We start from the raw sequence: 14,039 nt of genomic DNA, 5'->3' as shown, positions 1-14,039 counted from the left end.
ACTCAATTTAGATCTCTTTCGCAATCCGTGTCTAGTACATCTACTACATCTGAGGAGGAATGTGGTGGTCATTTTTTAGGCAAGCAGTTCAAGCCAGCAAAGCAGACAGATCAAGTAAATTTGTTTCATGAGACCAACAGTCACAAAGAGAAAAAAAGTCATACACACAATTTCAGAGACAAGAAAGTAAAGAAAACCTAAAGGTAATCAACTGGTCTTTAACAAATCTTATCTAAATCACAAATATTAGTGCTCTCCGGTCTCCTCCAGTCTGCTCCCGGCCGCGTCTTCTCTCTTCAGCGTCCCGCAGTGTACTGTCAGGACCTGCGGTGACGTCATTTAGTCAGCTGATGGTCACTCGACCATCACCTGACCGCCGAAGTCAGCAGTCGCGTGACAGACAGGCAGGGTATATAGGAGGGTGCATGAAAGATTTAGCAGGGCACTTGGAACACACTAGTGCCCTCCGATGTTCATGCACCCGTCTCTTTAAAAAAGCCGGCCGGCAATTCATCAGCGGCATACACCGGTACCCGACAATTTAGAACAGAAAGAATAGAGCATCACACATAGATTAGATAGATAGAAACAGGTCAGTCACATATATAATAAGTACAGTGACAGTGTTGGTTACTGTACTTGTCATTTAGTGTTAAAATAAAGGATTTATTTAAAAAAAAAAAAATTGGCGTGGGATCCCTCGTAATTTTAGTCTCTAGCGGAGGTTAAGCAGACGGCTGGGGCAGATGTTTGAAGCCAGGGAAGGGGGTAATACCCATGGAGCTTCCCAGGCTACTAATATCAGCTCCCAGCTGAATACCTAGCCTTTACTAGCTATTAAAATGGGGGACCCCCCAAAAAAATGACGTGGGGTCGCCCCTATTTTAATAGCTAGCAAAGGCTAGGCAGACAGCTGGGGGCTGATATTAATAGCCCAGGAAGGGTGCCATGAATATTTGCCCGCTCCCAGGCTAGAAACACCAGCCGTCAGCCACCCCAGAAATGGCGCATCCATAGGATGAGCCAATTCTGGCACTTAGCCTCGCTCTTCCCACTGTAGCGGTGGCAGTGGGGTAATAGGGCTGGGGTTGATGTCAGCTTATAATGCCAGCTGACATCAAGCCCAGGTTAGTAATGGAGAGGCGTCTATAAGACACCCCCATTACTAACCCCATAGTGTAAGGCAAATGTAAAATAAAAACACCAACACCCAGAATAAAATCCTTTAATTGAAATAAACACACATTCCTTTAATGTTCTAAATTAAACTCTACTTACTGTATCGCCCATTCCAGCTGAAGCCAATGTCTTCTGCAATAAAAGTAAAATAACAAACCAACCTCATCCTTACCTTTCCATGGTTCCCAGGATGGCTTCAGCTCTGCTACATTGACAGAATGCTGCCATCCAGCTTGCCATGCCGCAGACACTGAGAAGCTCCTCATTGTCTCGCCGTGACGGCATCCAGATGAGCCGAGTTCATGTCCAATGAACTCAGCTCACCTCATGCACGTCACTGACAGCTTGGGAGAATTCTCCTATGCATGCGGTGCCAGCAAATGAAGTCACCGCTTGAGCAGGAGAATTCTCCCATGCTGGGATGGCATTGAGATGGTAGGCTGGATGGTAGCAGAACACTGCCATTCAGCTTGTCATCCTTCAGAGACACTGCGGAGTGCAATGCCTGTTCCCATTGATTTGGGCAATTTTGTACGCTCCCTGCTCCCCTGCCACCTCCCATTCCGATCCTAAGTTAGGACTGGGCAGGGAGCGAAGCACCAGGGAGCAGGGAGCTCAGCACCGAATGGGAAAGCCGGCGGTGAATTCTTTTCACTGCCGGCTTCCCTGCCCGGGTCCTTCACTCCCCGCCCGGTCCTAACTTAGGATCGGGATGGGAGGCAGCGGGGGGAGTGGAGGATCGGGATGGGAGGCGAGTATGCGGCTGAGTGATTGTTTAAAAGCCGGCGGCTTTTTACCACCGGCTTTTAAACAATCATGCACCCATTTCAGCCTTTTCCTCAGCCCCCAGACCGCTTTATAGGCTCCAGCAGACACTTACTCGGCTTGCTCGCATTTCCCTTACATTGTACTCGTTACTCCTAGCGAGTAATCACAAGGAAACTCGGGGAGTAACGAGTAGCCCGAGTACCGTACTATTCAGCGAGTACCGAATGGTAACGAGTATACTCGCTCATCCCTAATTAAAAACAGTCAAATATATTTTCGGTATGACCAACTTGGATTTGGATTTCATTCCATCATTGCTCCATTTTATTTTGACCCAATTTTTTTTGTGCTTTTAAGGGGTATTCGCATCTCCAAGATTCTCTCTCAATGTGTGGCAAGTGTAATAAGAATAATATTATTATTATTATTATTATTAATATCATCAAATACCTCCAATTAGAAATGTAGTATAATTTTTTTGATTCGTTATGTCTCTTTTCTCATGTGTAGGACCTTAGGTATCCATGGTTACGACCACTAGCAATTAGCTGTCACTTTATCAGTGGACGTAACCATAGAATGTCCTGCACATCAGGAAAGAGACATAGCGAAATAAAAAAAAAACTATACTACATTTCTAATTAGAGATATTAGCTAATATCCCTTTAAGGACAGTCACTTCCTACAGCTCCAGGGCACAGCTATGGGCGCATCTTGTGCACTCTCATATACTAATTTTTCCTAAGGCTGTTGGGGAGTGAAACTGCACTTAACACACCTGGACATCATGCTGTATTCTTATGGTCTTGTTGTTTTATTTTGCAGGCTCCACATCGCAGTTGGACTAGTTTTTGGGTCACATTAACACAAATGACCTAAATATTAACCCCTTTACAACCCAAGGTGGTTTGCACGTTAATAACCAGGCCAATTTTTACAATTCTGACCACTGTCACTTTATGAGGTAATTACTCTGGAACGCTTTAACGGATCCCCCTGATTCTGAAATTGTTTTTTCGTGACATATTGTACTTCATGATTGTGGTAAAATTTCTTCAATATCACTTGCATTTATTTGTGAAAATAAAAGGAAATTTGGCGAAAATTTAGCAATTTTCAAAATTTGAATTTTTATGCCCTTAAATCAGAGAAATGTCACACAAAATAATTAATAAATAACATTTCCCACATGTCTACTTTACATTAGCACAATTTTGGAACCAAAATAAGGGTTAAAAATTGACCAGCGATTTCTCATTTTTCCAACAAAATTTACAAAACCATTTTTTTAGGGACCACATCATATTTAAAGTCACTTTGAGGGATCTTTATGACAGAAAATACCCCAAAGTGGCACCATTCTAAAAACTACACCCCTCAATGTGCTCAAAACCACATTCAAGAACTTTATTAACCCTTCAGGTGCATCACAGAATTTTTGGAATGTGGAAGAAAAAAATTAACATTTAACTTTTTTCACAAAAATGTTATCTTAGACCCAATTTTTTTTAGTTTTGCAGGGGTAACAGGAAAAATGGACCCCAAAATTTGTTGTGCAATTTCCCCTGGGCACACAGATACCCCATATGTGAGGAAAAAACACTGTTTGGGCGCACGGCAGGGCTCGGAAGGGAAGGAGCGCCATTTGACTTTTTAAATGTAAAATTTCCTTGAATAATTAGCGGACGCCATGTTGCATTTGGGGAGCACCTGATGTGCCTAAACAGTGGAAACCCCCCACAAGTGACACTATTTTGGAAACTAGACCCCTCAGGGAACTTATCTAGATGTGTGGTGAGCACCTTGAACCCCCAGGTGCTTCACAGAAGTTTATAATATTGAGCCGTAAAAATACAATTTTCACATTTTTCTCACAAAAATGTTTTTTCAGCCCCCACTTTTGCATTTTCATGAGGTTAACAGGAGAAATTGCACCATGCAGTTTGTTGTGCAATTTCTCCTGAGTAAGCAGATACTCCATATGTGGGGGAAAACCACTGTTTGGGCGCATGGCAGGGTTCGGAAGGGAAGGAGGGCCATTTGACTTTTTAAATGTAAAATTTGCTTGAATAATTAGCAGACGCCATGTTGCATTTGGGAGCCCCTGATGTGCCTAAACAGTGGAAACCCCCCACAAGTGGCACCATTTTGGAAACTAGACCCCTCAGGGAACTTATCTAGATGTGTGGTGAGCACCCTGAACCCCAAAGTGCTTCGTAGAAGTTTATAACATGGAGCCGTGGAAATAAAAAAATCAAACTTTTTCCACAAAAATGATGTTTTAGCCCCAATTTTTTTATTTTCACAAGGGTAAGAGGAGAAAATGGACCCCAAAAACTTTTTGTGCAATTTCTCCTGAGTACGCTAATACCCCATATGTGGGGAAAATACAGTGTTTGGGCGCACGGCAGAGTTCAGAAGGGAAGGAGCACTGTGTGACTTTTTGAACGCAAAATTGGCTGGAATCGAGAGCGGACGCCATGTCGCATTTGGAGAGCCCCTGATGTGCCTAAATAGTGGAAACCCCCCATAAGTGACCCCATTTTGGAAACTACACCCCTCAAGGATTTTATCAAGGGGTATAGTTAATATTTTGAACCCAGAGGCACGACACAGAATTTGATGACAATAGGTCATCATATTGAATAAGTTGTCATTAGTCTTGAGCGCAAGTGCTCGCTACTTGAGTTTGCATCGGGTACTCAGGTATGCACCATGTATCACAGGTGCTCAAGTGAAATGCTCGAGTCCCCTCCCACATGTTTCACGGTTATTAGACACCCCAAAAAAAACTTGAGGGGGATCGCTCGTGCATGGCAGGCAATCCCCGCGAGTTTTTTTTTGTCCGTGAAGCATATGGGGCGGTGACTCGAGCACCCGCGATACTCAATGCATACCCGAGCACCAGATGCAAACTCAAGTAGCGAGCACTTGCATTCAACACTAGTTGCCATATCGTCATTTTTTTTTTTTTTTTTTACTTTTGAAAAAAAAACAACCCTGACCCTACCACAACTCCAACATTAGCACAACCCTAACCCTAGCCCTAGCGTTTATTTTTTATGCCGTTCCTAATGGGGTATAAGTGATTAGATGACCTTATTCTTCAGGTCGGTGTGACTACAGAGATACCAGAATCATATCGAGTTTTTATGATTGACAGCTGTCACACACTAAAAAAACCCACATATTTTGTAAACTCTAGTTTTTGCATCGCCATATTTTGAGAGCTATAATTTTTCCATATTTTGGCCGACAGAGTCATGTGACGGCTTGTTTTTTTGCGGGATGAGTTGACGTTTTTATTGGTGCCATTTTCAGGCATGTGACATTTTTTGATCGCTTTCTATTTCAGCTTTTGGGAGGCAAAATAAACAAAAAACAACAATTCAGGAATTGTTTTTTTTTTTACATTTTTTATTCTGCTCCGCATGTGGTTCAATTGATAAGGCAGCTTTATTCTTCGGGTCAGTACATTTACAGCGGTACCACATTTATATCATTTTTCTATGTTTTGTCGCTTTTACACAATAAAAGCTATTTTATAGAAAAAGACGTAGTTACTTACCGGTAACGGGATTTCTCAGAGCCCATGACGGCACCACGGAGAGAGGGGATCCGCCCTTCAAGGACAGGAAACCTACAGATAAAAGGGCGGTACCTCTCTCCTGCATCAGTTGTTTACAGCGCATGAGAGGACCACCAGGTTAGTAACACAAAATTTTACAATTTAAGACCTCGCAAGACACACCACGTGGCTACAATAAATAACTAATAAGTGTGTGCACCCACACGTGAAGGGAGGGAATGTACGGGTGCCGTCATGGGCTCTGAGAAATACCGTTACCGGTAAGTATCTACGTCTTTCTCCTTCCCCCATGACGGCACCACGGAGAGAATTGCAGAGAAGTGACTCATTAGGGGGGGACCACAGCTTCCAGAACCCTTCTCCCGAAAGTAAGGTCTGAAGAAGAGCTTAAGTCTAGCCGGTAGTGATTAAAGAAGGTAGAGGGGGAAGACCAGGTTGCCGCTCTACATATCTGCTCTATCGTAGCACCAGCTTTCTCCGCCCAGGAGGCTGCCACCACTCTTGTTGAGTGGGCCTTCAGTTTCTCCGGGGCAGCTTCTCCACGTGAGGAGTAAGATAATGTGATGGCCTCCCTTATCCATCTGGCCAGCGTGCCCTTAGAAGCTTTCTTCCCCTTACGAGGACTCTGAAAACAGACAAAGAGAGAACTATCCTGCCTACACTCTTGTGTTGCCTCTAGATACTGGATTAGGCACCTTCTGACGTCTAGTGTATGCAGGACCCTCTCTTTCGTGTTCCTAGGGTTAGGGCATAAAGAAGGGAGGGTGATTTCCTGGGACCTGTGAAATCTTGACGCCACTTTTGGTAGATAGGCAGGGTCAGTTTTCAGAATAACCCTATCCTCCAAGATTTGTGTGAAGGGGGAGCCTGCCGATAGGGCCTGAATATCACTAACCCTACGTGCGGATGTGAGAGCTACCAAGAGTGCTGTTTTTAGAGACAGAGTTTTTAGGGACGCTTCTGACAGGGGTTCTAAAGGTACCTCAGTTAGGGCTGAAAGGACCAAATTCAAATCCCAGGGTGTAGTATTTCGGGATGGAATAGGGTGGGATCTAGCTGATGCCTTAATAAACCTAGATACCCATCTATCCCTGGTTAGGTCAAAATTATAGAGTGCTCCCAGGGCCGAAACTTGAACTTTTAAAAGGTACTTGTGGCCAGGCCCTGCTCCACCCCCCTCTGTAAAAATTCCAGGATAGCTGTCAACGGAACCTCCCCACCCAACCTGGAACCTGAGACTGAAAGGAATTTCTTCCAGGTTTTCCCGTATAGTTTGGTGGTGACTGGTTTTCTACTTTGAAGTAGTGTGGTGATCAAATTTGGGGAGAAACCTTTGTTTTTCAGAAGAGCCCTCTCAAATTCCAGGCTGTCAAGTGTAAGCTTGACACCTGAGGATGGAGGACCGGACCCTGAAAAAGAAGGTCCGGGAGCTCTGGGAGAACCCATGGATCGGATATTGACAACCTCCTCAGCCATGAAAACCATGCTCTCTTTGGCCAAAAGGGGGCTATTAGGATTACCCTCGCTTCCTCTTCTCTGATTTTCCTCAGAACCGCTGGAATCAGAGTGGTCGGAGGAAAAGCGTAAGCTAGAGGGTAATTCCAAGGGATCATAAAGGCATCCACGGCTACCGGGTTCCCTTTGGGATCTAGGGAGCAAAAAGAGCGTGTTTTTTTGTTCTGATTGTTGGCAAACAGATCTATGGAGGGACGGCCCCACCTTTGTACAATCTGCCGAAAAACTGCCTGACTTAATTCCCATTCGCCCTGCTTCAACTGAGTCTGACTCAGAGAGTCTGCGGTGCGGTTTTCTACTCCTATTATGTGTAGAGCGGATAGGGATTGCAAGCTCTCCTCGGCTAAGTGAAAGATTACCTCTGTCGTCTGCATTAGGGAATGGGACTGTGTACCCCCCTGGTGGTTCAGGTATACCACTACTACTCGGTTATATGTAGATCTAAATGTGGGAAACAGAGCGCACAATAGGGTGATACCCTATGGGGGGAGAGTAGGAGAGTGCTGGTTACACTCACCTGATGGAGTTGTGACAGGCACAACTCCTATGAAGGCATGAAGAAAACCAGCTGCTGCTGCCCCTTGGCTGGAAGATGAATCCTCCAGGAGATATTGGATCCAGTTGGATAAACACGTAGGTGAGCTGCGCTGCTGGAGTGAATCAATTCTTCAGAGATGATGTTAATAAAAAGCCTTTTTCATCATCAACGCGTTTCAACGCCGTACCGGCGTCTTTTTCAAGTTAAAAAAACAAATGTATTGGGTTTTTATACCTGAAAAAGACGCCGGTACGGCGTTGAAACGCGTTGTTAATAAAAAGCCTTTTTCATCATCATCATCATCATCATCTTTGAAGAATTGATTCACTTCAGCAGCGCAGCCCACCTACGTGTTTATACAACTGGATCCACTACTACTCGGTTGTCTGAGAAGACCCTCACGTGATGTCCTTGTAGTGTGCGCATGAACTCCCGGAGTGCCTGCTCTACTGCTAGGAGCTCCTTCATGTTTGAGGACATTAGTTTCAGGTGTTCTGTCCAGACCCCCTGAGTTACCAGGTTGTTGAGGTGGGCCCCCCAGTCCCCGGGGCTTGCATCTGTGGTCAGGACTTGCGGTGTCGGGATTGTCCAAGGAATTGTGTATGTTCCCCCACCACTCTAGGGAGAGTGTGTTTTTTACAGATAGCGTTAACGGCCCTTCTAAACGCCCTTTTAGTGCCTTTTCTGCCTCTAGGATTTCCCACTGAAGGGTCCTGGTATGTATTTGAGCCCATTGAATGGCCGGAAAGCATGTTGTCAGGGAATCTAGCAGGGACATGGCCTTCCGAAGGGACATAGATGGGTGGGATTTCGCCCGTGATATCAGGTTTAAAATTTTTTGAATTTTCCGTGAGGGGAAACGACACTCCTGAATTTTTGAATCCAGTATGACGCCTAGGTACTCCTGTATCTGGCATGGTTCTGTCTTGGACTTTTCCAGATTCAAAAGCCGCCCTAAGCGAGTCAAGGAATCCATGACCTTTTCCAGATGGGATTTGCAGTCCAAGAAGGAGCTGCCTATTATCAGGAAGTCGTCTAGGTATGGGACGACCAGGGTGTTCTGCTCCCTTAGATGAGCCAACACCTCTGCAACCACTTTGGTGATGACCCTTGGGGCTATGGCGATGCCGAATGGGAGGGCTGTATATTGGTAGTGCTTGACCACTCCACCCATAGGAACAGCTACCCTGAGGAACTTCTGGTAGTCCTTGTGTATCGGGACGTGATAATAAGCGTCTTTTAAGTCCAGGACGGCCATGAAACAACCAGGAAACAGCATTTTTATTGAAGATTTTATTGTTTCCATTTTGAAGGGTTCCACCTTCAACAGCTTGTTCAGCTTTTTCAGATTCACAATAGTCCTGTAGGTCCCATCTGTTTTTTTCCTCAGGAATAGTGAAGAATAGAAGCCCATACCTCCCCCCCCTCCCCCTCCCGGGACCTCCTGGAGGACTGCTTTCCCTACTAGTGCTCGGATTTCCTGCTCCAAGGCTAGTTGCTCCTCGTTTGAAGATCTTTGGGGGGTTATAATAAAGTTTCTCTGAGGGACTTTGAAGAACTGGAGTTTCAGGCCCGATTGAATTAGGGTCAGAATCCATGAGCTGTTGGATATTAGCTCCCAGGCCAGGAGAAAACTTGATAGCCTTCCCCCCACCCGGGGCGAATCTTCATTGGGGGGCCTTTCTATTATCACTGGAGGGCTTGTTAAATAGGAATCCCTTGGTCTTCCTTCTCCTGTCTTCCCACCTATCCTGCTCTTTAGGGGGTTTCCTACGCATAAATCTTCTACTCTGAAAAGGCTTCCTGTAAGCAGCATTAGACGGGACAGGAAACCGTTTCTTATTATCCTCTGCTTTATCCAGGATGTCATCAAGGGCAGGCCCAAATAGAAACTCACCCTCACAGGGGATGAGCACAATCTGGATTTAGTTTGTAGGTCCCCGGGCCAACAGTTGAGCCAGAGGGCTCGTCTAGCCGCGTTGGCAAGTCCCCCCCCTCTAGAACTCAACCTGACGGAGTCCGCCAAGGCGTCTGCCAGGAAGGCCGCTGCCCCTTTCATTATCGGGATGGCTTCAAGGACTGTGTCTCTGGATGTCTTCTGCCTCAGTTGTGATTCTAGCTGGTCCAACCAGACCATTAGCAAATCTGGCCGTACACGTGGCAGCTATCGCCGGTTTTAACCCCCCCCCCAGCGGCTTCCCAGGAACCCTTTAAGAAGGTGTCTGCCTTTTTATCCATGGGGTCTTTCAAGACACCCATGTCTTCAAATTGAAGGGAGTATTTTTTTGAGGCTTTGGCTTTAGCGACATCCAGTTTCGGTGCTTTCTCCCAAAAGGAGCATACGGGGTCCTCAAACGGTTACTTTCGTTTAGGGGAAAGGAAGCCCTTCCTCTCCGGTCTTTTCCACTCTTTCATAATCAGCTAATGAACATGTTCATTGAGTGGGAAAGATCTCCTTTTTTTCTCTTCTAGGCCGCTAAACATCATGTCTTGTATGGATTTTTTGGGCCGGGGATCTGTTAGACCCATTGTCGACCTGACTGCCTTGATAAGGCTATCTGTTTCCTCAACGGGAAAACAGCTCCGACCCCCTATAACTGTAGACGAGGAAGAGGAGGAGGAAGAAGTGGAAGTGTCCGAATCCCCGTCATCCTCAGAACTACTAGACGTGGACTTGGGGGAGTAGTAGTGGGCAAGGCCTCAGTGCATAATGCACAAGTCCTATTTTTTGTTTTTCCTTTACTCTTTTTTCCCTACAGGAGACAAAAGAGAGAGAGAGCAAGGGTCCCTAGTTACAAAGTGGACTTTCACGAAGTTCACTTACCAACCAGACGGAAGAGCAAGTACCAGTTCAGGAGGTGGAGCCATCTTTGTAGCCGAAGTCCTCCTGGAAGATGCTCAGTTGGAGTCCTTGCTGCGCTGCGACGATCTGCCAGAGCGCCCGCTTCCACTCCGTTTCTGGCCTTCCGGTCCCTTTTTCCGTTGGGTTGGCGGTGGTGGTGGCGACTGAGAAAGTAGCTGCTGCTCCTCAGGTAGGTCCTGGTCACTCATTGTTAGTTTTTTTTTTTTTTTCACACATCGCGCCAGAGCCCAGAAGAGCAAATACTGGCGTCCTCTGCTGTGTTTTAAGGCACTGGGAGTCCCTCCCATAGTGCCTGTAGTGACCTGGCCCCCGAGTCATCGGGGGCGTCCCCGCACGTGCGTGCAGGGGGAGGACGCCTGTGCCTGCGCAGACTGGTTACCCAGTCATGCATTGCGGCGCCGCGTCATCCGGGGGCGCCTGCGCATGCACGGTGAACCCGGAAGCTTAAATGCATGTTGCCGGGCCGCGCGCGCGTTCTCACCTCCGCAACCAGGGGGGTCTAGCATAGTCCTGGCGGCCTCCTCTTCGTCCAGACCCCCCTCCGCACACCCTAAAGGCCCACTGACCTCAGCGGTGGCGCTTCAGGACACCGCACCAGCCGAGGCAGGGGAACCCCCGCTGCCTGGATCGGACTGGCCGGGCCTGGCATCCCACGACGTCCATCTTCTTTCTGGCACCCCGCAGGTATGCCTCCTCCGGACTGTAGGGTCCCGTCAAGGACAGGAAACCAACTGATGCGGGAGAGAGGTACCGCCCTTTTATCTGTAGGTTTCCTGTCCTTGAAGGGCGGATCCCCTCTCTCCGTGGTGCTGTCATGGGGGAAGGAGAAAATTAATTTTTTGCATCGCTTTATTCTGAGAGCTATAATTTTTTGATTTTTCGGATGATGGAGCTGTATTGGTGGCTTGCTTTTTGCTTCACAAGAAGACGTTTTCAGCGGTACCATTTTTATTTATATTCGTCTTTTTGATCGCATGTTACTCCATTTTTTGTTTGGCAGTATGATGATAAAGCATTGTTTTTTGCTTCGTTTTTTTTTTTTTTTTTTTTACCGTGTTCACTGAAGGGGTTAACTAGTGGGACAATTTTATAGGTCAGGTCTTTCTGGGCGCGGCGATACCAAATATGTGTACTTTTATTGTTTTTTTCTTTATTTTTCATAATAATATTTATTGATGGGTACATTATATTTTTATTTTTGGTGGATTTTTTTTTAAAAAATTTTTATATTTTGACAATTTATTTTTTACTTTCTTTTTTTTTTATTTGTTTACTTTGTCCCACTATGGGACTTTCACTTTTTTTATTCTGATCGCCTGCATAGCATAGGGATGCAGCACCATCCCTGTGCTATGCAGGCTGTCAGCGCTGCACAGTGAGAAGATAGTTTGGTCATGTACTGCGCATGACCAAAAAATCTTCCTGCTGTCTGGTGACCCGGATGTGGTCATGACGACATCGGTTCGTCATGGCAACATCCGGGAAGCCGCGGCAGACAGTGCTGGAGGCCGGAAGAGGAGGTGAGTATACCGATCACCTCCCCTCAGCCACCGCAATGCTGTGATTGACTTCGATCGCAGCATTGCGGGGGTTAATGTGCCTGCACATAGTACCGGGTGTCAGCTGTGACAATCAGCTGATACCCAGCAGCGATCGCGCCCGCACAGCCTGTGTGCGCGCGCGATCTCCATGACGTACTAATATGGGTCAGGCTCTTAAAGCCCAGGGCACTGATGCGTATTAATACTTCATGGGCTTTAAAAGGGGTTAAACTTACTTGGACGTACAATTAACTACAGGTTAACTTTCTTGACTTGCTTACCACTAAATCATCTGATGGTACCATCCACGTGGATATTTTTCATAAAACAACACCTACAAAAGCATTACTTCCTCACATTCCTTACAGTTAAAACGATCAATATCTACTGACCAGTTTTTCAGAGCTCGTCGCATCTGCTCTACTGTTGAAACTTTTTTTGAGCAAGCTGAGGACCTATTGCGTGCGTTCCAACATAATGGCTATAAGAATTGCTATATTAGAAAGGGTCTTCTTAAAACAAAAGCCAGACAAGCTCTTCTGGTCATCCTTTTAACTTATCAGTACCTTCAAAAACAACTTACCAAACAACCTCTTGTATTTTGGATCAAATATCTTCCTCTTCACTGTTGGTGAATGCATACCCATTACTTTCCTCCATTTGGATTCGAAGGTCCTCTGTGAGGATCTTCTGCCTAAAATACATTCCAAGACCACAGGATATTTCAACTCGAAAAGGGATAAAACTTAAGATTGTCTACCACATTACATATAACACTGAAGTAGTTGTATGTCTCACCAGCTGTCCTTGTGGTCTCATTTATGTAGGCATGACTACAAAACCTTTCAAAATACGTGTCCAAGAACACATTAAACAACAAAGAAAATGACGGCACTTCCACTAAAAGAAATAGGTGTGAACAGGTGCTTACTAAGAGGAGCTACCTCCATATACAATGAAAAACAAAGTAGCACTCTGTAACGCTGAGTATGTGAATATGAAGTATGAAATATGAATAGCATTTCTGGCATTACTTTAGCCCTTCATCAAGATCCTAAAGACAATTCATCCCTATTCCATTGCTATTAAAATATCTTGAATCTAAAGCAAAAGTCCTGCTGGTGTCCCATACTCCTGATCATAGAATCATAGAATCATAGAATGGTAGAGTTGGAAGGGACCTCCTGGGTCATCTGGTCCAACCCCCTGCTCAAAGCAGGATTCACTAAATCATCTCAGACAGATGTCTGTCCAGCCTCTGTTTGAAGACGTCCATTGAAGGGGAACTCACCACCTCTCGTGGCAGCCTGTTCCACTCATTAATCACCCTAACTGTCAAAAAGTTTTTTCTAATATCTAATCTGTGTCTCCTCCCATTTAGTTTCATCCCATTGCTTCTAGTCTTTCCTTGTGAAAATGAGAATAAAGATGATCCTTCTACAATGTGACAGCCCTTGAGATATTTGTAGACAGCTATTAAGTCTCCTCTCAGTCTTCTTTTTTGCAAGCTAAACATTCCCAAATCCTGCAACCATTCCTCATAGGACATGGTTTGCAGACCAGTCACCATTCTGGTCGCTCTTCTCTGAACTTGTTCCAGTTTGTCTATGTCTTTTTTAAAATGTGGTGCCCAAAACTGTACACAGTATTCCAGATGAGGTCTGACCAAAGAGGAGTAAAGACCGATAATGACTTCACATGATCTAGACTGTATGCTTCTGTTAATACATCCCAGAATTGTATTTGCCTTTTTTGCTGCTGCATCACACTGTTGACTCATGTTCAGTCTATGATCTATTAGTATACCTAAGTCTTTTTCACATGTACTGTTGCTTAGCTCTATTCCTCCCATTCTGATGAAGCTGCACATGGACGGAACGTGTCAAGGGGGAATCTATGAGTACTGTATGTGTCTCGCCCAGGGTGATATAGGGGAAACTTGGTACCCGGGCCTTTACGTTGTTTAGGATGTCACAGCAGTCGGCTCCCGGGCCCATCCTCTGGGGTCACTCTTTAAAAAGGGCTTGTCGTTTGATGGAACGAATA

The sequence above is a fragment of the Phyllobates terribilis genome, unplaced genomic scaffold (genome assembly GCF_046119375.1).
Source record: "Phyllobates terribilis strain yellow unplaced genomic scaffold, ASM4611937v1 Scaffold_222__1_contigs__length_3263388, whole genome shotgun sequence".
NCBI lineage: Eukaryota > Metazoa > Chordata > Amphibia > Anura > Dendrobatidae > Phyllobates > Phyllobates terribilis.
The sequence above is the reverse complement of the archived record's forward strand: the minus strand, read 5'-3'. Positions refer to the sequence as shown.